The 27,389-nt window shown below is 36.0% G+C and overlaps 2 long non-coding RNA genes across 2 annotated transcripts; both read right to left on the bottom strand.

Moving 5' to 3' along the window:
* Nucleotides 1-5,325: 5,325 nt before the first annotated feature.
* On the bottom strand, nucleotides 5,326-7,348 carry LOC140684208 (uncharacterized). Its single transcript, XR_012056135.1, has 3 exons — nucleotides 7,321-7,348; nucleotides 6,330-6,418; nucleotides 5,326-5,462 (listed from the first exon to the last, which is right to left on the bottom strand). It is a non-coding gene; the product is annotated as an uncharacterized lncRNA (long non-coding RNA).
* Nucleotides 7,349-8,612: 1,264 nt separating this feature from the next.
* On the bottom strand, nucleotides 8,613-26,701 carry LOC140684398 (uncharacterized). Its single transcript, XR_012056613.1, has 3 exons — nucleotides 26,539-26,701; nucleotides 11,313-11,672; nucleotides 8,613-8,722 (listed from the first exon to the last, which is right to left on the bottom strand). It is a non-coding gene; the product is annotated as an uncharacterized lncRNA (long non-coding RNA).
* Between the last annotated feature and the right edge of the window lie 688 nt (nucleotides 26,702-27,389).

Below are 27,389 nucleotides of genomic sequence, written 5' to 3'. Positions count from 1 at the left end.
TGAGCTGTGAATTGTGCTGATTGCAGGCACAGCTATGGATTCTTATTAGCCAGTCGAACCCCCCCAGTTCTACCAAACATTTTTTAATATACTCTGCTATGTTGTACAAATCCTACTGTTGTGATGCAGACATTAATATCATTAAGTACAACAATAAAACTCAACCTGTATCAGCATAAATTGTACACATGGATTTCATAAATAAAAACTGTATAAAAATAAAGGCAATAAAGCTATGAGCACTTCATTGTGCTGCCACAAGAAGAAAAGTGAGCTAATTGTACAGAAAAGAAGCTGAGGTACCAAAATAAAGTGAAAATAAAAATCTAACTAAGAAAACCCAGAAAAGAGAAGGTTGTGAAACTGCGTCTATATCCACGTGCCCATGTATGAAGTCTTAGACTATAAAAGAACCCAAATGTATGCAACAAAAGCAAAATAATCACAGAACAGAAATAATAACCAATGAAATCATGGTTGTGGTGTTCTAAAACATTGGCATTAAGCATTATCTGGTGGCAAATGAGAGAATAAAAACACAAAGTGAGGAGAAAAAACATGCAAATGCATTATGTCAGAAAAATATCCCTGAAAAAAAAAAGTGACATTTTGGTTGCAACATAGGCACAGTAATTTACATCCTTTACAACAATTCATTTTTCAATTACTGGGGTACCTTTTCATATTTTTTAGTTAGTGTAGGCGGTTTAAGATTTTTCAGAGGGGAATAATTACTTTGTAGCCAAGTACAATATACTTTGTTTTCAATATACTTTCCATATTGAAAGACTTCAATATAAAAATCCATGCAGTCTTACAAGTGTAAAGTTTCATTTCTCCCTCTTATACTACCAAACGAATAAACTTCCAAGACACACAGTGTACCTGTACAGGGAGACCTGGCATCCCTGGAACATATCAGTTCCCGAGTTACCACAGTCACAGGTGGAGAAGAAAAGCCTTTACCCTGATTGCACAGTTTGTGCAATCCATGTCAGAATTTGACCAATAATCTGTAAGTCAACTACTCAGTCCTCATTTTTAGATCCAGAACAATGAAAAAGAGAGGCCTAAACTCTCAGTTTGATTATATGGTGTTTAAATGCAATATTCTGTTATTTCCAAACTATTTAGTGGTCCATAAATCAAATACTCAGTTTTTAATACTGAACTGTATCTTTTTACCTCATTTTGCATAGAAATTTTTATTGCTTACATACAAGCAATTATAAAAGCTCACTCTTTTTGAAGATTTAGCACACAAGCTTATTTTTCATTTCAGTGCAAAATTGTAAGTACTTATATTATAAATGGGTCTGTACATTTTATATTACTTTTACAAGCTACTTACAGCATGTACATAATGACACCTGTGCTCCAAATGTCACACTGTTGGTTGTAGTCACAGGCACTGATAACTTCATGGGCTGCCAACCAAGCAGAAAAAATAGTATTAATAATAGAAAAAAAAAAAGAAAAAACTTTTAAATGCTTAAACACAAAGCATGAAGAATGTGCTGATGTGGTATAATTTATTCCCATATGTAAAGAGGAACCAACAGCAGATGTTTAAATGAATAATGTACAGGCCTTAACAATTCATGCTGATGTGTCCTCACTTTTATCATTTAGCTGTTAAGGGGGTGGTGACAGTGTGACATTAGCTGTGTGATTAAACTTAGTACTCTTCTTCTCCACAGTAAGTTATTAAAGCAGCATTCATAACACACTGACTTAAAGTACTGCAAGACATCACGTGAACTTGGGTTTCTACCAGACATAAGGGTAGCACATAAGTACACAGGGTTTTTGCAAAACACCAAGTCTCTGTTTGCTTGATCATATCAGATTATTAACAAAATCTGTGTCAAAATACTGTCAAATAAAAATTTGCAAACCCTCGATTTTGATCCTAGAATAAAATTCACAAATTAGAATCAAAGGAGGTGACATACTTAGGAACAAAATATTAAAATCTTCTCACAGCGGAAGGGGAGATCAACACTGAATATTTTACTTGGTGTTGTTCTACCAAATCAAAAAAGCCTGTTGAACTGTGAACTCAGATTTTTTTATGTCTTAAGTAGGCACCAAGCTTCAAATATCTAATTATTATGACAAGGATCTTGAAATGGTTAACTTAATAGTTTGATAATTCCACAACTGGTAAATATGATTTTAAAGGAAATTCTAACCATTAATATTGTAAAACTGGCCAAACCTGCTGTAGGCACTCATTTTTAATCAATTATTTTGATAACTTTTTAGACTATCAGTAATTCATGCTATTAACATACTGGAAAAACTTACAGAATTATATGCATTTATATCCTTAAATACATGTCCTACACAAAATAAAATTACCAACTCAGGAAGTTAGTATTTTCTTGGGGAAAAAGTGAGTAGAAAAATCAAACAAAGTCTTAGGTTATAAAAGAACTCAGATGTATGCAACAAAAGCAAAACAATCACAGAACAGAAATAACCTTTTCTTTATTACTAAACCAGCCTGATTAAATTTTGAATTTCCATGAGTCTCACACAGAATAAGGGAGGATACAAAAACTGGAAATAAGACCAAAAGGAAAACATCAGCATAGAGGGGTAAAATCAGAAAGAAAAAATGAGGAGCAACTAGCAAGAGATGTAACTCAAAATGAAATCATCTAGAAGAATATGAGTGGTGGGAAGACAGTGAATAAAGACATTGCTGTTGTACTCAACCAAGAACACAACTGATTGATGATGCTTAGAAGGCAAATGTATTTAATGTCTTCTTGCATCAATTTTAACCAAAATGTCAAGTGCGAGCAGTGGATGGTCCAATCAATATCAATGACAAAGGGGCAAGACCTCAGTCTTCTGCAGAGCAGAGAAAGGTTAGCAAGTACTTGAGTTAGAAATTTTAAAATCAGCCATAACTGATAAAATTAATTCTGGAGTACTTTAAAAGTGACAGGACTTTTCAGAGCTATTAGCTCTTCAAGAACCATTAGTGAAAGGCAGATAAAATACTTGAAAAAAGAAAAAGTAGATCATGGTATCTATCTGTAAGAGTGTGAAAAAGCTGGCATCAAAGAATTATAGAAGTATCTCATTAACTCCCAGGAAAATACTGGAATTAATAGGTACCTAGAAGAGAACAAAGAGGTGAGTAACAGATATTATGCATCTGTCAGGAGCAAATCTTTATGCAGCACAGGCTAAGAGGCTTTGGGGTTACAAGAGGAACCCCAATTTTAGTAAGGATTTTGATACTGTTTCCCTTAAATTATTTTGTAACCCAAATTATTGTGTTTAATGTAATAATTAAATACATTAAAATATCCAAGGGTGCAATGCACAGGCCCATAAAAATGCTTCTTAAAAAAAAAGTGTAACTTGTTTGTTGTCAAAGTGGAAGGCATGTTTTGTCTGTCTCTTTAAAGAACAAGAGACCAAGAGAGAAGTGAAATAACAGATTGCTAACAATAGGAGGGTGCCTACCTGTTCTCCATATCTGTGCTGCATGAAGGAGAAAATAATAGTCTGAAAATGTGAATTGCAGTTGCACCCTTTTCCTTTTTCCATGCACAGGATTCCACCACGTCCCTTAGGTCAGCAAGAGCAATTACGTGGCTGCAGGTGAGTTAACTGAAACTTTATAATGAAAAAAGTGATTAGATCATGGCCTGCAGGTATAAGTTTAAGTTGATTGTCAAACTGAAGGTTTGGGGCAGACAGCAGGAAAAATTTCTAGGAGGATAATGAAGCATCAGAATGGAGTGCCTGGGAAGATTATGGAGTCCCCATTACTGGAGGTCTTTAAGTACACTTTGCACAAATATTCATCAGAAGTGACCTCGGTACAGCTGCTTCTTCCTCTGGACAGAGAAATAAATCACACAACTCAAGGCCCCTTGCAGTGATGAGACTCTATGCTTCTGTCATGATTGGTAAATTGGAAACTATCCTGTACAGCCCCCTCACTTAAAGAATATGTAATGCTACTAGTATTTAATAAATCAGAATATTGGAAGGACTAATTATCTTCCCCTAAAGAGGATTTCTTTTTTGCTTCGGTTTGTAATTTTGTAATGAGCAAGCTGTGAAATTTGCTGGTATAAACTGTTGAGGAAAAGACTCCACAGAATTTAAAAAATGAATGCTATGTTGAATAATGGAGTTTAGTATGTTATAGCATGCAGTATAAATCAGAAAAGGTTACAAATCTTTATGTTATGTAACGCGAAGTTTTCATTGCCTAAATAGAAAAGGGGAAAGCCCTGAAAAACATGTAAATTGGGCAGGCTACTTCATAATTACTTGCTTTTGTGGTGTTGGGGGCTTTTCAACTTCCATTTCAACATCAAATATTAATCAGTCCCATACTCTAGGGTAGGTACATTTTTGGGATAGAAATTGTCTAAAAAAAATTGGTTATTATCATTCATTCCCACTGCTTAGCTGGAGATTCTTATCCTTTTCTGCAGCACATCAGAAGACACAAATTAGCTCTATGTCACCAGAGAGAGGTTACCACCAGAGTGGTAAAAGTCTTACCAAAAAAGGTACTACCCATCAACTGTCCATGAAGAGGACATTTCAAAGTGTGGGGAAAATGCTGATTTTTTTTTTTTAAGCATTTTTTAAAATGCTGATTTTTTTAAGATAGGGTTTTATCCTGTTTGTAAAGCCTTTTTCAAGTGTAACACATGGAGAAGTTAAATTCTTCAGCATACCTTTATGTATTATATTTTTCTTATCAAAGTCCGTGAGACAATACATACATCTGAAGATATCAGTATCTGTGAGTTCACAAAGAAATGTCTTGATACTGAGAGGTGACTTGAAAAATAAGGTCTTTCTATACATATTAACAAAATTTCATCTCAGCCCCATGCCAGTATGCACCTGTGCCATGTACTCATGTGCCTTATGGAAGAACCTCTTTCACCAGGAGCAAGCCACGTCTGGATTTGCCCTATCATTCTGTCTGCATATCCTGCCCAAAACCAGAAAATCATAAAGATCCAGGGAGACTTCCTCACAGGCAGAAATAGGAGGGTGTGAACCTTAGCCTGACATGTAACATTAATGCCTCAAGCCTCAAAGTCTAAAGTACATAAATGTTGGTTTTAGCTGTTACATTGTGTGATGGAACGCTCCTTTCCTGTAGTCACTTTAATTGCTGCTGGCCACACCAGCTTTGGGACTTGGTTCTGTGTTTTCCACTTCTCCCATTAAAGTCATTCAGGAGTTATTCTCCTCTAAAATGAGAGGAACAAGCAAGGGGAGGAAACATCTGACCTTATTCACAGGATGGAACATATTAAAAATACTTGCACCTTGCAGGAGAGATGACAGAGTGTGCCAGTTGCTGTTCCAAATGGGTACATAAAGCAAGGCTATGAAAAAAAGAACAGCTGGCCATGGTGGTTTCTATTGATGGAAATGGTGAGTTGACTGAAAGGATGGAAAACCTATGGAAAAGACAGAAAATTTATCAATGTCTTACCTGCCTTCTTTCAGGAAGAAAGTCACACACTGCCCCAAACTGAAGGGTACAGAGAAATACACAAGGATATTTCTTAAAATTAGTATTAGATTGTATAAAAATACAAAAGTCTAAGAAACAGGAAACAGCTTTGCAGTCTGGATTAATCCATTATAAATTACTGAGTTGCCCACTCCAGTGACTAAAATGCTTCTCAGCCTGGAGTCTTCTATCCCAGATATTAAATTCCTGATCCAACAATTCAGTCGTAGAAGATGATGCCTACATTTCAACAGTAACAACAACTAAAATAGCAAATTAGTGATGCACAATTAACACATGATTTATAAAACATAAAAGACTATTTTCTTCAATACAAATAAAGATGTAAGCATATGGAACATTGTGTTTAGGTAGCACATATTTATTAATAATAAAAGAATCCTATAATATACTTGTATTTCAATCAAGATACAGTCTAAACAGGCTTTTTTCTGAATTACTAACAGATTTACTTTAAATTGAAAATGTTCCTAATTTAAATATTAATTACATCTCACAGCATCTGCTGGCTTCCTGTAACTAATGGCTTGGGACTATGCAAATATAGATCTGCATAAACAAGGTATGTTTACTTTAAGGATATTTTTTTAATTGACCAAGAAATGTACTTACTGTTTTAAAAAAATACTCTTTTCAACAGTGGCTATTGGCTTCCAAATTTTTTTTCCCCTTAATAATACCATCTTGTAATTCATTTCAAAATCTACTAATAGGAGTCAAAGTCAGGTCTCCCAGTAATACCTGAATATTAAAAATGGCTCTTGAAGCCAAACTACAGTTGTCATTTTACCTTTCTGTTTAATTTCACTTCATTTACTTCATTGATGTCACTGCTTTTAACAAAAATGCTTTCCACTTTTAGATCTCTGTGAAAAATATCTGCCAAGAGAGAGAATAAGAAATAAAATGTTATCATTTATACTGACAATATTCTGACAGAAACATTTTAAAATCTTTTCATTAATTCCTATGAGTAGTTCCCATGCATTTTACTCTAAACTAGTGGTAGCCTAATAAAAACCATCTTCCTCACTTCTTCCAGGGAGTCATACAACAATTTCAAATTTTGAAATATGATTCCTCACCACAATCCTGTAAGAAAGGCAAAAGTACATAATGGTTTGGTCTTTTACAATCAGATCATGTGACAACATCTAACAAAAAAAAAGTAGAGTGTGTCTTGTCTATTTACCAAATTTGCCTATATTTTCATACCTGAAATTCATTTTTACATACCAAACCAGTCAAGGCTTTTTGCCCTTTTGATGGGGGCCCAGAAGAAACAAGACCTTATAAAAGGCACCATTCCATAATGCCATATAACTCTCTGGAAAAAGAGGTAAAGGAAGGGCTCCTAAAAGCACTATGTTGTAACAAAGAGGTTAATAATTTCTTTGCAAAAAAGCTCAAGAATTCCAGGTCCTGCACCATCTACAAAATCTAAAGTTTTGGCTGGATAGGCTAATTCTGTTGTGGACTATGTAGAATTGTAATGGTTCTGTGTGGTGGATGCTTATGTTTACTGAACCCTAAATGTAACATATGCTGTGAGGAAGTATCAGGAGCAATCCACTTCTGCATTTTTACCTCCTATAATACACTGTACATATAACAACTGAACTAAGTTAAAGTCATAATGCAAAGCAGTTGCAAGCTAAGAAATAATAACACAGTTATTGCCATTGCTGGTGCAGAAAGAGAAATAAAAGAAAATGGCAGCACATATTGAATAGCTAAAAAAAAATAAAGTTCTAAAAAAGCATTCATGTAGTATATCTTACTTTTTCTTTACTGGATTATTTTTATACTGTGAAATAAATAATAGATAAAATATCAATCAGTAACTGTTTTCAAATGTATGAACACTCAAAATCAGTGAACATATGGGAGAAACAGAGGAATGTAATTATGGTTTTTGTGCAGAAAGATTATTGCTGAAGCAAGGCTTTGAATGATATGTCCTCTCTCATTTTCTGTAAAAAAATGCTTTGTGGTAAAGGGCATTTTAAGTTCTCCATCATTACATGGCTCCATTACAAGATATGTCAGCTAATATTAATAAAAGGAAGAATGCAATGATTTTGTTCTCTCTGAATTTAGTTTCTTCTAGTGTAATAACAGTATATAATTAATTGCAATGCTCCAGCTGTAGTGATGACCTAGAACCCAATGCACTTAGTATTTTATGGACAGAAGGCAAAGTACAATTGACCAGACACAAGTATTGTCAGTGTTGTGTTTACTACAACAAACCCTCGAGCTTTCAAAATACATGCATTTTTAAAATGTACAAAAACACTGTGATTTTAAATCAAGGGCTAAGTATGGATTTAGCTTAAAGCCTCTTCCATTTAATGCTTTTAAAATGGCTTTTGGAAAGCCTGATTACCAACCCTAGAAACAAAGTAAAATGTAACTTTTCAGCAACTAGGAATTAAAACTGTAATACTTCAATCAAATGAGACTTCCAAACAATTCAATATCCCAAGAAAAATATCCTAGATGCAGCTAACAGCAAATATTGTTTTACATATCCTACTGGAGTATACTATACTATGTGCTGTCATTATAAGGTCCTGAAATCTTATCTGGCAGCTCAGCCACAAAACTTTAGGCAAAAATTTTCACTGTGGTATTTATACTGATTTGTGAATGGAACACTTTTTTTGTTCCTTATTTTTACCTTACTTTATTGATAAAAACTCAAGTAAATACCTAAGAAACACTGTTCAATTGCACATATCCTTCAAAGAGATTTGGTTACTTGGCAATCTAATATGCAAATATATTCTCAATTATTCTTTTGTGAAAGAATAGGAGCCCTGAATTGCACAGTTTGACAGAAGAATTGGAGTGTATTCAAAACCTACGCTGCTTCAGGTTTCTGCCACAGGGGCAATGAATGAGACACAAAGGACTTCCTAGAAAATGAGAATAAATATCTCCACAACTGAAAAGAGACATTCTGTATCTAATATGATCTGGTGCTCAAACAGATATTGGAAGAGTAGAATCATCAGATTGTAAGAAAGCTAGGAATAATTTAAAGAATATCACACATCTACAAGATACTTACTCTTTTCCTGAAGTTTTTTAATGGCTTACTTTTTGACAGTCTTGTGTTTCACTTCAGTTATCATCCTAAGGCTGCCACCTCCTAGTGTCCTTCCAAAGTTATGAATTCTATCAAAAAACAGATAATCATAAAAAATCTTACTATATTCATTATCCATTCATGTAAACTAATCTTAACCTTGCAATCATATGTTCAAAAATGTTTTCACTAAAAGAGAAGCAATCTGATTTTTCCAACAGAAATATTTGCAGTATTTTCTACTCAATATGTTTCAGTCTTCATGCATGTTTGCTGTAAGGCTTAGGATCAGCAGCTTGCAGGGATTGGTACAAGTTTTCTGCTTCACTTTGAAAAGTATCATGAGCTGCCACCTGTCATTGCCTGGAATTACTCTGTTTTTCATCAAATTCCCACATGATTTCTGGAAAATTCCTCTTCTGCTTTCTAGGAGTGCCCACCCACACCCCAAACCACAGGAATTTACCTCATTCTCTGCAGGAGTGCATTCCACAGCTTTCAAATAATATCCTCAGCTTTCTGGGAAATTTTCCACATATTCCACACTTTCCACAATTTTCCCCATGCCCATAACTTTGCACAAGATTTTTGGGAATTCCCCCTTTGCTTTATAAGACTTCTCTGTGTGTTTTTGGGGAATCCACAGCCAACTTCCTAGAAATGTCAAGTGTGTTGTTGAAAGTATTCACTTTGGCTGCTCTCCTCGTTTTTCTACCTTCCACTTTCTAGGCTGTAGCACTTCGTATTGCAGGAAATTTCCCCATTCTCTGCAGGTATCTTCCCCCATGTGTGTTTTTGGGAAATCTCCCTCTGTTTTCTAGGAATTCTGTCCCAACTTTCAGGAATAGTATTTCCTAGAACATTTCCCAGTGCCTTCCCAGTTTCCCATGCTGCTTTCCATTTTCCTACTGATTTCCAGAAATTTTGTAAGTCCTCTGTAGGAAACTAAATAAAGTGAGTGGGTACTCACTGTGTAAATGCTACTGGTAAATAAAACAAAAAAAAAAGAAACAAAGCCACACTCCATGATGCCTATGGCTTGGGAATTGCAAAAACTGTCCATAACTGAGAATGTACATACTAAAAACTGTTCTTAATGAAGTTGCTGTTCCTGAATATAATACTGAAAAAACCCCACAGCCTCCCAAGCATATTTTCTTTGAAAAGAGTGTCATTTCAGCAAACTTTCTCATGCATTTTCATAAAACTCCTGGGAGATCTAAAAGTAAATAGTGTTTAGATGCCAGTAACACATCTAGAGAGCTATGGCATTTTCATTTGCTAGTGCTGATCATCTAGTATAATTTGACACTGCTTTTGCAGTAGTGACCAACATTTATGGCTACACATCTTCATTTTGCTTGCTGAGACTTTGCATGCCCTCCTCCTACTCACATTTTCCTCATAAGTCAAAGGCAAATAATTGGTTGCATATTCAGATATTTCTAAGTTAGGGTGATAGTTATTTTATACCCCCATGTCTATGAATATAAAGAAATGCATATGTAGAAGTGCTCCTGGATAGGGGATCCATTTATGTTGCATAATCTTGGATTTAATTCTGAAATTTTGGTTTCAGTGCTTTTTTCAATTTTCTTTTCAGATGTACATGTAACAAACTCCTCCAACAAAAGCTTTTAAAGTCTTCAACTGAACAATTTTAAAGTCTTCAGTATGAAAGAGAAGATTATGATACAGGATAAATATGCCTCTGTCAATATTAACTACTGCAGGAATGATAAGAAAAGAGACTGTACATCAATGACAGTGAACTACTGAGAAATTAAATGCAATCAACTTCAAGTCTCAATTTTTTCACCTACCACCTTTATAATGGTATTACCATTCACACATTTTTCTACATCTGAAGGGTACCACAATTGAACGACATCAAGGTGCAAGTGGGTGGGAGGAAAACCAGAGACTTGTCTGTCACATGCAAAGTCTGACTCGTAAAACAAAAGCTTTATTTTCAAAACACAACACCTTTAAAGCCTGTAAACTTAATCTAATGTGTGTTGGGCTATTTGTAGGATTAATAAGTCCTTTACAGCATGAATTTCTTCATCAGTTTAGACAGGGGTAAGGAAAATATATCTACTGGAGACATTCATACAGACAAACCTTTTGCAAGAATTGGCTCATTTGAAGGAATGATATAATATATGAATATCATTATAATGTCATAATCATGACAACTTCTCCAAAATTATGTAATTAATATTATTTATTACATTACCTTGAGGTAAAAAAATATTGTTAAATGCCTTTAAAAATAAAGGGTTTTTTAAAGTTTAGTATTTCAGGCTAATTTGTTCATTTTGTCTTCTGACTAATGGATTATTTTAGGCAGTGAAATTTTGTGTTGTAGAATTCCTGGCCTGTCTACTGGATGAAATTACCACCCTATGTTTCCAGGAATTTCTTGGAAACAAGCGCTTTCCAAACCCATTGAAAACAATGTCATGCTGTCTTTTAGGGGCAAGAGTTGAAAAATATTTTCTGTGGAAGAGATTTTACTGTTTTTTTAAACATTTTTTTTAATTTATTGGGAAATATACTCTTCACTTTAGAGAAATGAGTGCTGGTAACTGTAGAAGATGAAGAAACACCCTGTCTTGAAAACGCACCTCATAAATACATAGCAAAGAAAATTAGGTCCAATTCCAGTCTCCTTACCTTCTCTCCCCATGTTGGATCATTTTGCCACACACCTCCAAGTCATGTGTGACTTTTGTGGCAATGGGGACAAAAAAAATACAGCATTGCTTGGTTCAAATGAAGCTGAGCACATTGTTCATTTTATGGTCTTCTCTTCACTGCTTTCAGATATCTGTTCAATTTTATATAGTCTGTGCCCAAATTAAATTAAAACACCTAGACTGGCAGGAATGTGTCCACTGCTCAAAGAAGTGGAATAAAACCTGAGAGATGAGGGAGTGGGTGGAACAAAAGGCTTTGTATTCTAACTACAGCTGTCTGCCACGCTGACAAGGCACTGGATTGGCATAACACAGCATGCTGGTTTGGACAGCAGATCTGCAAAAACAAAAAACACACAGTCAAAAACTATACTTCAGCTTTTTTTAGCTACAGAATCGCTGGGTGCATTCAGAGATGGAAAAAGCAAACATTTTTTTCCACCAGACAGTACAAAACTATAATAGATTCTTTCTTCAAAGCAAATGGTATACAACACATTTTCAGAGGATTTCAAAATACTTCAGTAAACCTGGGAAGCTGTTGATCTGGAGCGTCCAATAAAAATGAACTTTTGCTTCTAACTGCCATCATGTGAAGACATCCTTCAGCAGTGCTGCCAAAACAGAGATAACAAAAGCAAGGATTTTTGGCTACTCTTGCAATTCCCCTGGAGAGCTGATTTACAGGTGATTCCTCTAAGTCTACTTTTCTCAAAAAAGAAGCTGCACAAAGAGGCTCAGAGGGAGTTAAAATGCACCAAAGGAGGAAAGCTTAGCTAAACATTTCCAGGCAAGAAGGCCAGAGCTCAGTTCCTCCACAGCAGACAACAGAAAGGGAGCAACCCCTGAAAGTGTTGGGGGATTAAAAGCCTTCAACTCTTGGAATACCACCAAGCTGCCCAACTTTATAAAAGAGACCCATTCTACCATTGCAAACAGCTACTGCAAGTGAGGCACAGGCAGCTGCCTCCAACTGGCTCAACTCCTGCAGGACAGGGATCAGAGTGCCAAAATTTGGGGTCATCCCTCAGCAAGCACATGCTCCCCACGCTGAGCTGCTGCCCTGAGCAGTGACAACACTGCTTACGTCTGGCAAAGAGGGCTTCAGTCTCTGGAGACCACAAGGGTGTTGGCATTCCAAACAAAGGGAGACATCACTGAGCTCAAAGAAGGATCCAGGCTGCAAAAAAATGGAGAACATTGGCTTAAAACAACCTGCATTCCCACAAAAAACAAGGAGCAGGTTTTCAGCTGACATCCTGCAAAATCTCCTCTGCTCCATTGCCTCTGATGCACCTCAGAGATAATCTCAGATGTCATTTGAACATCCTTAAGCCCTCTGGTTCCATCCTAGCCCCTCATTTCCCAGATCGAGGGCTTTTCTGTTTGAATGACAGATGACTTATTAGAAAACAATAGTACAAAATACTTACATGGAGACAAAAACTACTTAAGAGAATGTTCTTTTCTGATAGAGTGCTTTTATCATGAGATAACTTCAAATCTCACTCAAGAGCCTACGTTTTGCAATTTACATGAAACGTGATTAATACCCTATTTCCATATTTAAGTCTCTGGCTATATTAATACTCTTACTATCCTACTATCAAAGAATTTTTTAACTGTAATGTGATAAAGTTATTACAGTTCTTGATTCTCTGAAATGTACCAGGGAAAAAAAAATGTGATAACTAACACAAAAAAGCGATAAGCCTAATGATATGTAGAAATCTTTTTGTTCTATGGAAGATGTTCAGAAAAAATTTTAAAAGGGCTAAAATACAGAATTTATTTTACGTTTTGCTTCTGAACAAAATTTTTGTATGAAAAAATTCTGACTGGAGTAAAGTCTTCTGTTGATAAATCAATAAAACATATGAGTTTTTCTCTTTGATATTATCAATATGACAATTCAAGAAAAAGGAGAAATAACTTCTTCACAAACACCTTTGTAAACCCTTTGTCTAGGCACAATAAAATACGACAAGTTCAAAATAAATCAACAAAGCAATACATAAGGGAGGGGCCTGTAGCTCTTTTAATCCAGATTATTGCCAGTATTTAAAAAAATTTAAAAGAAAAAAGAGAAATACAGATTTTACGTTAGCTTTTGAATAAGATTTTCTATTCATGATGTTTTAATCCCCTCATGAGAGTCATGTGGTCTTTCTCAGACCCTTGTGGGTGTCAGAACCATAGGGCAAGACACCAGGCAGAGCCTACTCCACCTCTGTGTACCCAACAGATTATTTTGCAAGCTTTTATCAATATCTGAAACTAGAAGCTATAACATATTTAATTAACCAATTAAAGAATGAGCAAATTGTGTGGCAGACTGCCCTATAGATAGATAAAAATCTCAAACACTCCAGCAGCGAATTACATGCCTTAACCACTCAAGGTAACTATGATAAAAGCACATTTTGTACTACTTAAAGTTGTACAGCAGGAGCAGATTAATACCTGTCTCTTTTTAATACCATGTGACACAAACAGAGAAAGAGAGGAGGAATTGTTACGTGACAGCTTCCAGCACCTAGAGGCATTTCCCTACCACATTTGCAGTCATCTTTCTTTTCCTTTGTGAATTGACAATGTAACCAAAGAGCAATTTGAAGTTATTTTTCTTTCCCAACCCACAGGTATTTGTAGGTGCTTTTGACCAAAGTTAAAGCTGTGAGGGATCCAAGAAACTGAGGGCTCACACTGATGTATGTAGCTGTTGATGGTCAAGGTGGACATGGCAAGAGACATGGGGTCCATGAGGGATAAAAAATGGGAACTGGGAACTTTGAAATTTCTGGTGTTGGAAGGTGGGAGCATCTGCAATACCTGAACTAGAGCAAAAGTACCAAAGCAAACCAGAAAGCTGGGGTTCAACCCTTACTGATTGTTCTCTTCTACTTTTGGCATATCTGCTTCTAAAATGAGCTAGAAATTAAATCTTCTCTAAGCTCCTTTGGGAGCTGAGAAGTTACACCACCCTCCTGCTACAATTTTCCTTATCTGTTAAATTAAGAGAATGTCAGTTATCACAATTAATGTTCTAAAATATTAGTACATGGCAAATGATTGGTACAGTAAGACAAGTACTGCAAGAGCTGTTGCATGCACACCGAAGCCTCATCCTACAATTTTACTTACAAAAGAGCAACACCTAGAAAAGAAAAAAAACAGGGCCAGGACCTCATTGCAGCTTCTGTAAAGTAAAGGGTCAACACAAAAGGCCTGAGATATAAACCATATAAATAGTTGATCCTACTAGTTAATAAATTAATACATAACTATTTGTTAGTAGTGTGTTTTTACCCTCAGTTTAAATTAAAATGATGTCATTCCCAGAAACTAAAAGGTAAAATCCAAGGAAGCCTGCGAGAAATTCTTAGAAAGAAAAGGGTTTATTCCTTAAAAACCTGTGTAAAATTTCTACAAAATATATATAGAATGTCTTGGAAGCAGAGGGTATATTACTTGAATTTGTAGGAGAAAATATCTAGGCAGCACAGAGAAAATTTCTAGAAGGCAGGGAGGAATTCCTTGAAAGCACCAGGAAAATGTTCTAGAACAGGCAAAGTAAATTCCTACAAAGCACAGAGCAAAAATCTTGGAGGATACCCGCCTAGAGGGGAGATTTCTCAGAGAGCACAAAGAAAATTCACAAAACATAGGAGGTTAAATTTGTGGCAAGCAGACATGGAGAATTACTGAAAACCAGAGATAAATGCCTGGAAATTAAAGAGGAAATTTCCAGAATGCACATAAGATAGTCCTGTAAATTGAGGAGAAATTATCATGATGCAGCACAGGGGAAAAAAAAAAAAAAAAAAAAAAAAAAAAAAAAAAAAACAAACACAACAACAACAAAAGAATGGGGAAATAATCCTGGAAAGTGATGAGGAAATATAAGTAGAAATCAGAAGCTGGCATTTCCTAGAAAGCACAGGTCAAATGCCTGGAAAGCTGAGAGGTGAATTCCTAGAAATCAGGCTAGGAATTCCTAAAAATCACATGAACACTTTCCTAGAGATTCCCAGAGTCAGGTGTGTCTCGTGCAGAACTACACCCCTTTACTTTAATCAACTACATCAGATTTTGCCTGAACAGAGAGCAGAAGCACTGGAGTACTGGGTCACCCCTGCCCTCAGTGACAAAACCAGAAAAATAACTTGGTAGTCCAAGCCAAGAGAAAACCTTAGTGGCTTAGTCAGACACTTCTGGAGACTTTCTCTCCTAGACCAGCACATTTGCTTTCTTCTGTGGCCACTGAGATCAGAATCACAAAGAAAAGAAGGCAGAAGACAGGGGTGACCTCCCTCTCTGTGTGTTGCAGGTCCTCCAAGCCTGGACACAGCTAAAATCCTGCTTTCATAAGTCCCCAAACAGCCCCCCTTGTACCAGGAAAAAAACAGATCCAAAACCTCTTTCACTCTCCTCCTTTTTTTTCCCTCTTGATTTTGTATAACATTTCTGTGTTATCCCTAAATTACACTGAGGATGCATAAAAGTGAACCAGTTTATTATCAAGGATTATAATAATAAACTGGTTACTACTTAATCACCAGTTATGAGTAGCAGTCAATAGTTGTTAACACTGATATCTCTAACAGATATCATCTATTAGAATCTTTTACTTGGAGTTTTAAAATACTGAAATGTGAGATTTTGAGAACCATGAGAAACAAAAGAGCACAAGATTCCCATTAAATTTCTTTGGTCAGTAAAATAAAGGAGGAAAAAAAGCACATGAGGCTCAGCATTAAATTAACTATTCTTATTATAAGAAAAAAACTGAAGAGTCTGCTATGGAGACTTTGGTTTGCCAGTCTGAAAAGCCTCCAGAGTTAAGAAAAAGCCTTCACTAAATAGGAAACAGTCACGTCTGTGCCACTGAAGACATCTGTGCTATAAAATCTGCTGTGAACAAGCTACAATTTCTGTTCTGTACAATCCTGACACCTTAGTCCCTGTTACAAAGACAGATCTCCCACTGACAGCATCAGAGGGGAAAAAACGACTGCAGGATTAGATCCTACATTTCCCTAGTTTTTATTTACGGCCACCTACCAACACGAACACTTACCACTTCTAGAACATGTCAAATTACTTCATCCAACCATAGACACTCAAATATATTCATATCAAACTGACTATAAAGTCAGTGAGAAGGTTCATGAATAAAGAGAAACTCTAGTGACAAGGCACAGGAATCTTAAAGCAACTCAAACTGTCTGTAAGACAAGGGAAAGTCAACCAGTGTGTGCATTTAGCATGGAGACCTTGAGTCATCAGTACAAACACACAGACAGATACATGGCAATTCTAACAACTGGCCAGCAGCAAACACTCCTCGAATTAAGAAAGCTGTCACAAAGAGATGGGAAAAGTCAGCTGTGCCTTTCTTCCTCTAGTGACTTCTGAAAAGCTCACAGCAGAACCACAAGTGTGATTAAATAAATGCGGAATTCAGTTACCCCGAAATGTTTATGGTGATTCCAGTGAAGTCAGAGTAATCACACTACATTTGCACTCAGTTCAATAGGATCAGGCTCAAACCCTAAGTGACTAAAATCAACAGAGCACAGCATCTGCTAATACTACTGCCCAAAAAATCACAGTAAGCCTCAGGCATGCTATTATCAGATTACACAATTTCACTGTCAGGCTGAGGAGTTTGAAAAGCAACTACAAACTGTGGAGGATTTAATTTTCACAGGCAAAGGATCTCTTCTTTCTATTAAAAGGACAAGATCATGTTGTTTCTTCAAAGATAAAACTTAGTTTTGTTCTTCTCTTGTAAAATGGTAGATAGAAATATTCTTACCCAGTATTTTATAAGATAAAACATTTTTATCTGCGACTGGAATGTGAAGAACAGGAAAGTTTGATTTTCTTTGAGAATGCCAGAGAGTGTTTACTGTGCAGAATCACAGAGATTACAAGATTACAATTACAAGTGACATAACACTGAGAAGAGATTTTGCAAATGACAGAAACAGTGGCCACAAGTTAATTTAGTTCTTTTTGAGAGTAAGATATAAAAACAGATTCATCATCAGTCTGAGGCTTGTTCTCTCAATAAAGGTTAATGGGATTACAAAAATTATGGCTCATGAAAATTCTAAATAGTAAGTGGATGTGTTATGGTCTATAATCAGTACTTCTAGAAATCTGACAAAGATCTTTTTTTAACCCCACCAAGACTGGAAATTTTTTAAAGTTTTTAACCTTTCCATATTCTGAAGGTATTTTCCTTTCCACAACCTTCCTAGCTTCCTCCCTTTACTCTGTGAATTTCAAAGTGCTGGGCTAATTACTCTTAGTAAAGTAGACACAAAACTTCACAGCTTTCTAGATGAAACAAAAAAAAAAATCAACAAATATACAATCTTGAATCATTTGAAACAGCCTTTTTTAGATTACTTGCAGTTGCTAGTTAGTAACTGTTAGTAAATCAGAGGTCAAGTTTGCAGTTTTTGGCAAAATAAAACCCACAAGCACAGACTAAAGGGGACATAATTTTTCACAGCTCCGATTCAAGATTCCTGGCTGCCTTTCTGTACTCACAGTTGTCCTACTCCTAGCTTGGCAGAAATATAGGGTGAATGTTCACACTCACCAAGTGCCAAAGCAGCCTGCATCGCTCAAAAAGGAGAACTGGCAGTCTTGTCAGCAAAAGGAATTTATTCTGACTTCACCAAAACTGGACCAGCCACTGAGAACCAATTCAGTAGCCACCACAAACCACTACACTTGCAGCTCTCAGAGAAGGATCCCAAATACACAGGAAATCCCCAGGACTGGGAAACAGCTAAAGAAATAGGTGGGAAAAGCTTGGTGTTTGGCAGCCTAGAGCAGGCAAACAGCAGCTCAGACAAGCAAAATGCAATTAATGGTTGCCTGCTGGGTTATGTTTTACATTCCTTCCTGTGCTCAGTAGCTAGAAAGCCTAACCTGAAGCTGGGACTGAAAAGTGTCTCAGTGCTCATACCCACATTGTGACAGTGCAGAATCTGCTGTGCAGCTATCAGCACACAGGCCTGTCAAAAGGATATTCCATTCAATCACATTTTGGGTAAATTAATGAAAATCTTTAGGTAAGACAACCTACACTAAGCTTCTACAGTATATAACAACAACCAGTGTTGTACACAGTTACAGAAAACACTTTTTTGCTGTATATAAATAAAACATGATTAAAAAAACCCCAAACCACCAAACTTTAAGGTAACCATTGAGATACACATGAAATATACAAATATACACATGAATATATATAATTTCACACCCAGAATAAGTGCCCTTATAGTTCAATTACATACTCTTCCTTTTTTCCGGGTTTTTGGCATTGATGTATTTTGTCTCTGTCATACTGCATAGCCATGGGAGTGCTCAAGGATTATGTTAGAGAGGATAAAATAACAGAAGCTATTGCTGTCATTTATTAGGTACATTTCTAACATCTCATGAAGCTGGACATACCACCAGCTGCTGATAATTTTAATTTCTTTGTATTTAATATTGCTGAAAGAAAACATTGCATTTATTAATAGGAAAACAAATTTCTCTCCTAACTTTTTCTGTAATAGTTTTTAAAAGCTAATTCTTCTTTTCTATCCCCACAAAGTAAGTTTAGCTCTGAAATTCTCTTTCATCTCCTGAGATGTGATCCTACATCTGCTCTGCGGGTAGAATTTTATGTGAAGTACACCACAACATAAAAGACAAATCCCTAGGTTCAAATCACTGGAAATGCCTCTGCCTAAAATAGTGAAATGCAAAGACCTTCATACAAGAAATATGTCTGATTGCGTGTACACATAATTTCACTGGAAAATGCACCAAAAATATGCAAATTTTATCACCTATTTCAATGTGTTATTTGATGCATATCTTTATGTTGCTACACATTTAAAAAAATACAAAGTCCTAAATTACTTTTTTATCTTTCATTTTGTTCAAATGTTTCACAACTTAAGCCTATCATATTACAAGGCTCTTCAAGGGACTTAAATAGTATTATAGTACTATCTTCAACTTGGAGGGCAAAATACCTGGAAAATTAAGGTCACATAATGTTTCAGAACCTAATGGAGTACAGATTTCTTCTTGGAGTACTTCAACCAGAAACCTCAGTAATCTTAAATCTGTCTCTGCTAGACACAATAAGTTTTAAATGTTTGAATGAATTTCAGGGTATAATTTTTTTTCAGGGTATAATTTTTGTATACCCTGTAATTTCTGAACAGGGCACAAAACATTAAGTTCAGAATACTCAGCTGCCATAGAAGAGAAAAATCATTCAAATCAAAAGCACTCTTACAGGACATTAGCAATAGACAGCTGCAGTAATAGATTTTAAACCAGCAAACATGATGTCAATTTCTTGCGCTAGTGTTCAAATATACATAAACACCACCAAAATAATGGGACATGGGGGTTATTATTAAAGCTTGGCCTGCTTAAAAGTTGTGCACAACCATACACAAAAATTAATCTGCATCTAGCACTTATTGCTTGACTTTTTGGGTGATTCTGATGTCATTGATTATTTCCTAAGGGTGCCCAAGGCAGATAACTCACAGCATAACACAGAGCAGCCTAAAACATCTTCAGGCTGGGAATATTTTACAGTATACTGTAATAGATTTTTTTTTTTTTTTTTGACACCTGACCTTTTGTGGTCAACATCAGCCAAGAAAAGCCACCACACTACTATTCAGCCCCCCAGGAGAGCCCTGAGACAGCAGAGCTTACAGGGAAGACTCTGTGCTACTGCAGCCTCCTCAGCAGCTCAAAGGGGCGACACACCAGCAAGAAGCAGATTCCAGAGCTGTGGCCAGGTATCAGGAATTTCTCTGCCATTCCAGCAACCAAATAAAAGGTCTATCTCTATCTCTTGGCTAGTAGTAAAACCATGCCTTTATAAAATTATCCCAGATGCCACATGTGGAGAAATTAATTGCCAGTGATGACTTGCTCAGCTGCTCAGCAGAGCCCTCACCTGCATTAATCCAATTGTCCCTTAAAAGGGGAGAGGAAAGGAATTGCCTTTGCCTAATCTGCACCAAATTTCATGGAAAAGAAGAATCCTACGTAGGTATTTACATCAGTTACATTAACAATCCTCCTGAAACCTGCAGACAAACCAGAAAGAAATAAATCCAAAGCCAAAGGAGCACGATGTTGCTCATAGGACCTTAAATAAGGAGAAAGTGTTCCTTACACCAGTGTCACATTAAAGATTCACAATGCCACAAACAAGCCTAAGTGACCCTGAAGAGTTTATAAGATTCTTATGCAAGAAATCTGAGGTGCACAGCAAACATGGATTTTCCAAAGCAAAATCCAAAATTAATGAATCTCTACAAGGACACAGGTATTGGTACTATTTCCCTCAATTGTGTTCTCCATATAGAGCAGCTGTGAGAGGCCATTACCACTTAATGAGCACAAAAACACTGAAATGAAATCCTAAAATCCAGAGCATTTCATATAAACTTGTCCAAGGCAAAGGTAATTCTAAACAATGACATCTGGTATTTCATTGAATGCTGCAAGAAATCCCATGGTATGCAGTTAAGAATGACAAATTAATACATGTAATGTATTAATCTTGGCATGTATTGAGAATTCCAGCACAGGAACCTGAATGCATCACCATTTTGTTTTCATACAAGGAATATCTGCAAAATCTTCCTTTTTTTGTTTGCTTTTCTTTTGGTCACTCAGTGAGGTTAGGATGAAAGTATTAAAATTGGGCTTTAATGCATTAGGAACAATGCGTTGAATTTGATCCCAAAATGATGTGGTGATTACAAGCATGATTTTTAGCAGTCATTTAACACCTATTCCAGAATGGTCCAACTGTTATTACTTAGATACTTCATAAAAAATTCATGAACGTAAACTCCAAAAATAAATCTAAATGTTTTTAAAAAAATAAACTCAATTTCCAGCAGCCAGTCACAAATGCATAGAATCTATTTGTTAAACATTTTGAACCATCTACTGCATCATTTAGTTCACCCACAAGGTGGCATCTTTATTCTACATTTCCTTTGTTAATAGCCTAGAAAAGATCAAGCTATCCTTCACAAAAGGTGCTATGACATCAGACAAAAAGTGGAGGCCACTGCACCAAGACTTGTTAGAATTTATATCCAGGAATCATCAATATTCCTTCCTTTCAGATCAAACATTTACTGGTTTTACCATTGAGATGGGAATCAATTTGCAAGTCATGGCATCCAGTTCAACACTTTTCCCACAGTAAATATAAAAGAGAAAGTGCTTTAGACACGATTGCAGAAAAATCTCTTGGTATTCTGTGTACTGATACTTGGATTCTCAGTATTAAAGCTTTCATGATGAAAACTCTATAACATGTATAAAACTAGTTTAAACATGTAAAGCCAGCCTTAAACCTGTCTGATACCAATCAAAACAGTTCAGTCACTCAGTTACTTGCACACAAAAATTTCAACTTTAAAAGCTAAGATTTATCATTAAAAAATTAAATCAAGCATCAGCTAAACATAGGCCTGCCAAAAAAAAGCATTTTATGCTGCATGAAGTTACATACCAGTACAAAGATTACATAGGTAAACAACTATGTCATTATGTACTTAAAATGAATTATAAAATTGCAAGTACTTACAGATGTCAATCAGGGTTTCTGAAAATGCACTAAAGGTAGCACTAATTAAAAATTATTTTTCTACATAACAGTAAGGCAGATTTTAATGTAAAGTCACAAATGAGGTAATTACATTAAGTAAAAGGAAAAGGTAAGCAACCAAACATGCCTTTCTCCCTAAAAGTTATGTTAACCCTGCTGTCTTGTTTTCAGTGCTGTTCTTTTATGTTTGGTTTTCTGCCACAATCAAATGTATGTATTCCTTAATTCCATACTTTGTTATCATGAACTGTGAAGGTACCAATTTCTCTTTTACATTAAATAAAAAAGTTCCCAGGAGCACACATGGTTGAGTGCACACAAACACATGTTCAACTATCTACTTCATGCAAAAATCTCAAAATAACATCTTTAATCTCAAAGATTGGCAAGGAGGAAAAGGGTACAGAAAACTGTTACTAGGATCTTCCAGAGTATACCACATTAGTGCATTTTACGTAAAATACTCATTGAAAATAAAAACTCAGTGGTACTAAATTAAACATCATTCACTTTCACTGCCAGCAACATGCAGTTTGAAAAGTCATAAAGTGCAGAAATCCATCAAAATTTAAGAATACAAACAGGGGCATGTAAATAATGTGCAGTGCTGTAAGATAGTTATTTACTGAAGAAAAATGTCAAGAGTAAAAGTTAATTCTTACCCTTACTTTACTTTTCCCATCCAATACAACTATCTATATACCTCTTTAAAGTTTGCCTGCCGTCAAATTTAATGCACTTGTTCCAAACTTCTTCAGCTGGAAGTCACCTAAAAGTTTTTCAGTTACCACACAATCTATTGCAGAATTTTTGCACAGACTGCTGCAGAAAGAATATGGAGTGGTTTCCATAGTTAAAAAACTAATATAAGTGAAATAAGATATGCAGGTAAAAACCACCCTCTTACAGAAATATTTATCTTAGTAGGCACTGGGCTCTGGCAATGGAATAGCCTCCAATAAAATATATGTACCTGTTGTGATGGCTTATTAAAGACTTGTTCTGATATAATTCCCTACCTCCCTCTAAACTTCTGGTTTGCAGATAATGCATGAAAAGAGAAATAGTCTAAAAAAATCCAACCCTGTAATCTTTATATACCTACAGGCTAAGAACGTGAGAAATTAGACAAGTTCAAATCAAGACTTTTCTGCCTCGGGTAAGGAAGCAGAGGAAAACATTGTTTTAGTGCAAAGCAGCCAACAAACAAGGAAACACCAAAATAAAATCATCCCACAAACGAAATGTCCATTTGGTTGGTTTTCTGGTAGGTACAGGAGCACAGAAAAAATAGTAGCTGTGCTGTAACCTCATAAATAATAACTTTAGCTTGATCTTATAATTGATTATTTTAGGAAAATTTAGGGAAAAAATCTATCTGGCAAATGTATGAGCTGGACTAAAATGAGAACAGAAGAAAGAATGGTTTTGTTATGTGTGCATGTGCCCCATATGTCCTATCATTGCCAACAGAGAGGGGTTATCTGAAAGAAGGACTTTATTGAATTTCTTTTTCTTAGCTACACACGAGTTCAACTCCTGACGTATTTTAAGGTGGACTTGAAACCCTTCTGCTCCCATCAATGAAGGTGAGGGTTGCAATGTGATGCATGTAGCTACCACAAGTCAAGGGAAGATAAGTACTGAAGACCCTTTAAAGCTGAAGGAAAGGTCATTTTGCCACAGAGATAAACAGGTGTAGCGAGGAATTAATCAGGGCAATTATTTGGTTTGAAAACTGATCTATGTTAAATAGTAGTGTAACAAAATATTCTATATTTTACTGACACCAAACTGGGTAAAGACAACAGTCCCCTCACCCCTCTACTGGAGCTTCTACCTGGCACAATCTGAATGATGAAGACCAATTCCAAGCAGTGCAGGCAATCACACAAAGGATGCTTACTGCGAAAAAATCCACAAAACATTTATTTAAAACTATATTAAGTACTCTATGCCTGCTGTTTCAATATCATTTCTGCAGTTGGTTTCTTGCCCATAGCTCTGAGAGCAGGTGTCCCCAGTTTCAGTGATGGGTCCAGTGTGGATCCATCCATCCTGCATGCACTTCTGAGTATTAATGCATAACAGCATCATTTGTTATCTATTGCTAATTAGTACCTCTAATGAAAAATGCTAGACACAAAATAGGCTGCTTCTCCAGGTGAAGACATTTCAATGTCTAGAGAAATTAAGTGGTGTACAAAACCTACAGTTTTTCCTCCCAACTGCATTAAATATTAGGCTATCCGGAATACTTTTCCCACACCAAAAAAAGAAAAAAAAAGTAATTGTTTCCCTTTCTAGCAAATTGAAAGCACATACAAATTCCCATTTCTGTTTTGTTGACGTATTCGAAAGAAAATCACTTCTTTTTGACAATTATTTTTCATGCAAGGAATGGACTTCAGAAGATTCCACATACCTTTTGGACCAAAGCTCACATAGAAAAAAAACTGCTTTGAAAGTCTTATATCTTATGTAAATATGCATAATGTATTTTCAAGGTAACAATTACCATGTACTATAGAAATTACTGAATGATAGAAGAGGTTTCTTCTTTTCTGTCCCCTCAATATTGCCAAACAACTCATGAAGCATATTCCTTGATAAGAACTATATTCAAGAATCATAAGAACCATTAGTTTTCATTTCACCTGAGTAGCTATTCATGTCTAAAGAGATCACAAACATTCTTAGCACCACTTTTAAAAAATAATCACCTTATTTTTATAATGAAATATGACTTTTTTCCTGATTAGGATGGTCTTGCTAAGTAGATACAAAAATAATTATTTAGAGGATGAATTTACTCTGGAGGAGCAGCAAATGTTCTTTCAAGAATTGTTCTGCATGCAGAGAGTTTAAATTGCATGCCATGTGATGTTCTAATAAAGCATATCTGCAAAATACAGAAATGCTCTTCCACTCCTGAGCCAATGGGGTACAAAGAAAAACACGTTGAACACTCATTTAAAATTTTAGAGGATAGAAGAAACAAGATATGCAGGTGTGCATATCAAGGGTCACAGTATGTTACTGCAGTTTTATAGGAGTATAAATTTATTAAATAATTAATTTATGTATTTTTATTTTTGCTTTAGTATTAATTACCACTGCACCTGACCAGTGTCAGGTGCTGCTTTAACAATCTTCTTTATGAGTTAAGAAGTTAAAAGCATTTGGTACATGGCAACCTAATGGATAGACAATTGAAATGAACCTGGTTTTATTTCACCAAACTTAGGGGGTTTATTATAATTACATTGAGTGAAATCATTCTCCAGGACAAACAGGGCAATTCTACCAGTATTACAGACACCACAATCATACAGGACAAGATTAAATTCCAAGCACCCTATCACAGAAATCTAAGATGATCCTCTCCAAAATACAGTGATGTGGATGAACATATTTCAAATTCGACATGACAGAACTTACAGACAACTTACAAATAATTATTTTGTGTGTTTGTGTTGCAGCTCAGTTTCTATGTTCAGCACAATAAAACCTCAGTTTAGGTTGGCATGTGAGCACACTGGCAACTTTAAATGTTAAAAAAGATGAAACTGTTAAAGAAGACTTTGCACAAGACAAAAGTATTCTTGTCCAGCATTCAAGGCTGCTCTACAGTGTGCTTGGCACAGTGGGTTGGAATTACACTAATACAAGATTCAACTTGTGGAATCTCAGGAACCTGCAACTTCAGCAACTTCTCAGTCTTCCACTGATCTCCCAAAACGTTTGGGATTTACTTTAAACCAAGAAATGTTATTCCCAACAGTCAAATAAACAATACTCCACTGAGTAGCCAGCAATAGTTATGGAAATATGAACTATGAAAAAGTGACATAACACAAATTATCTGGAAGCAATTAGCATTTGCTAGTTTTAAACACAACTGAGTGCTCTAATGCCAAAAGAAAAAGTACAGGAAACACCAGAGGAGCCTATCCTGTGAAAGATATTTGCATAAGAAATGGCAGTGGGAAAAACTTTACACTCCATCTCCCTCCTGCCTTAAGTATCTTATTCCACCAAGTGTATCAGCAAAGCTGCCACGAGCAGATGCTAACACTGTAATTAATTCTCAGGACCCTTTTGTTTTACTACAGGGAACAAACCTGAAATAGTTGGGTGAACTAAATTGAGCATCAAGTACATTCAGTTGCTGATGGCAAATTGATTTTTTCACAGCAGGCTATCAGTTCAATTTCAGACAAGCATTTCATTAAGACACAGCATACATAACTCCTTGTAACTTTGAACTACCTTCAGTACAGAACTATGATCAAAGAACAATCAAGTCTTTGAGACTACTCTTAAAATAAAAAATAGGCGCTTGACACCATGTTCTCCAGACAGAGGAAAGCAAAAATCAAACTCCAAAAGCTTGCTTGTGCAGCACTTAAGTTTGCTAACAACATAACTGGCATGAACTCTTGCATGGCAATTGCTATATGAATCTCCCTTCTTTTTTGTTTAAACACCTGATGTCAGCTCTAGATGAAAACCCACACAATACCTGTTTTCCAAGTGGCTTGTCACAGCAGTGGTCATCTGACAATTGGGCAGTGAGGACAGCTGGCTTTGCAGGACAGCACATTAGGCAGAGATAGTCTCCCCAGTGTCTGGGAGGCAGGTAGGTCATTCCTCTGCACCCTTCCTGAAGCTCATTGTGAGGATGGAAGCAGCAACTGAGCAATATCAAAAAAAAGAGGACTCTGAGCAATCCTATTCACACAGTCTAAACCCCAACATGAGCTCTCTCCAACTCATCCCACCAGAAGGTCTTCTACAGTCTACAGCATCCCCTGATACAAAGCAAGAGCCTGGAAGAAATCTGGGCAGGATAAGTGAAAAGTGGGATTAAAATGAAAAATGCAGAAACAGAATTGTTACAAACCGATCCTGAATTTTTACATCTACTTAGACAATCAGATATGCTAGCTATTCAGTTTGGTTCTCATTTAGGTTCAGCAGTGACTAAAGTTGTTCCAAATTAGTAAAACTTCAAACTAACAAACAGCTCATGCTGAGTTCCTGTTCAAGGAAAGAAAATAAAAAAGTTCAAGTTAGCATTTCCTCCAAGTTCAGTTCAATTAACTGTACTTACATAAAAAACAGTGAGGGAAATGCTGCCTTGTTAATGTTTTTGGTTTAACCTTTCAGACAGGGTTACTGGGCCTCTACTCAACAAGAATTTTTAGTTGAAAGCTCAGCCTTTAAATGCTTTCCAGCTTGCTGCCAGAAATGATGCTGAACTCTATACAGCAAGCTTTGGTAGAGGCTACCAAAATATCTTCCTCTTCTAATCACATCCTGTCCTATCCATCCCATGGAGCTTTTTCTCACATGTGCCAAAACTTCCTGTTC

The sequence above is a fragment of the Taeniopygia guttata genome, chromosome 5 (assembly GCF_048771995.1).
Source record: "Taeniopygia guttata chromosome 5, bTaeGut7.mat, whole genome shotgun sequence".
Lineage (NCBI taxonomy): Eukaryota > Metazoa > Chordata > Aves > Passeriformes > Estrildidae > Taeniopygia > Taeniopygia guttata.
This window is presented reverse-complemented; position numbering and strand designations above follow the sequence as displayed.